The sequence below is a fragment of the Meriones unguiculatus genome, assembly GCF_030254825.1.
Source record: "Meriones unguiculatus strain TT.TT164.6M chromosome Y unlocalized genomic scaffold, Bangor_MerUng_6.1 ChrY_unordered_Scaffold_25, whole genome shotgun sequence".
NCBI lineage: Eukaryota > Metazoa > Chordata > Mammalia > Rodentia > Muridae > Meriones > Meriones unguiculatus.
Window position 1 is genome coordinate 5,014,724 of NW_026843710.1, and position 1,473 is coordinate 5,016,196.

At 40.5% G+C, this 1,473-nt stretch overlaps 1 non-coding gene across 1 annotated transcript; it reads right to left on the minus strand.

Annotated features, from left to right (window-relative positions):
• Window positions 1-461: 461 nt before the first annotated feature.
• LOC132651752 (U6 spliceosomal RNA) lies at window positions 462-568 on the minus strand. The gene has a single exon (XR_009589317.1). It is a non-coding gene; the product is annotated as a U6 spliceosomal RNA (small nuclear RNA).
• Between the last annotated feature and the right edge of the window lie 905 nt (window positions 569-1,473).

Below are 1,473 nucleotides of genomic sequence, written 5' to 3' on the forward strand. Positions count from 1 at the left end.
CCCTGTGTTCAAATTTTCTTGTTCTGTTGCTCTCCTTGTGGAGATCCTGTCCTCTCCAGCTCTTACTATTTCCCAGTTCTTACCTAAAATTCCATTCACTCTGCCCAGCAGTTGCCCATCAGGCTCAGCATCTGCTTTGATAGTCTGAAGGGCAGAGGCTTTCAGAGGCCCTTTGTGGTAGGTTCCTAGGTTGTTTCCTGTTTTCTTCTTCTTCTGATGTCCATCCTCTTTGCCTTTCCGGATGGGGATTGGACATTTTAGTTAGGGTCCTCTCTCTTGCTTAGCTTCTTTAGATGCACAGGTCTTAATGGGTTTGTCCTATGTTGTATATCTATATGAGTGAGTATATACCATGTGTGTCTCTCAGCCTCTGGGACTACTCACTCAGGAGGATCCTTTCCAGATCCCACCATTTACCTGCGAATTTCATGATTTCCTTATTTTTCATTGCTGAGTAATATAAAAATATGGAACGCTTCACGAATTTGCGTGTCATCCTTGCGCAGGGGCCATGCTAATCTTCTCTGTATCGTTCCAATTTTAGTATATGTGCTGCCGAAGCGAGCACCACATATTTTTTTTAATTTTTAATTTTAATTTACAAAATACACTTTATTGAATTTGTCTCTTCCCATAAAATTCTCCCTCTTCCACTCCGAATCACACCTTCTCTCTCCCATCTCCACTCATGACCCTCCTCAAGTCCACTGTAGTGGAGGTCTTCCTCTCCTTCCTTCTGAACCTATTCAATCAAATCTCAACAGGGGTGGCTGCATTGTCATCTGCTGTGGACAGGTAAGACTGCTTCACCCTCAGGGGGAGGTGATCAAATATCAGGGTAATCAGTTCATGTCAGAGGCAATCCCTGATTCCATTAGTATGGAATAAATTTGGACACTGAATTGCCATGGGCTATATCTGTGCAGAGGTTCTAGGTTATCTCTATGAATGATAATTGGTTGTAGTATGGACCTCAGGAATGATTCCTGTGTTCAATTTTTTTTTTTTGGTTCTGTTTCTCTTCTTTTGGAGATCCTGTTCTCTCCAGATCTTTCTAATTCCTAATATTTCATGAGATTCCATTCATTCTTCCCAACAATTGGCAATAAATCTCAGCATCTGCTTTGATAGTCTGCAGGACAGAACCTTTCAGAGGCCTTCTGTGACAGGCACCTAAATTGTTTCCTGTTTTCTCCGTCTTCTGATTTTTATCCTTTTGTCTTTCAGGATGGGATTGAGCATTTTAGCCTGACTCCTCCATCTTGTTTAGATTCTCTACATCTAGAGATTTTAGTAGGTTTATGCTATACTATATGTCTCTCTCTCTATATATATATATTATATGTATATATATGAGTAAGTATATACCTTATGTGTCTTTCAGCTTCATGGATAGCTCACTCAGGATGACCCTTTCCAGTTCCAACCATTGACCTGCAAATTTCATGATTTCCTGATTTTTTTCATTGCTGA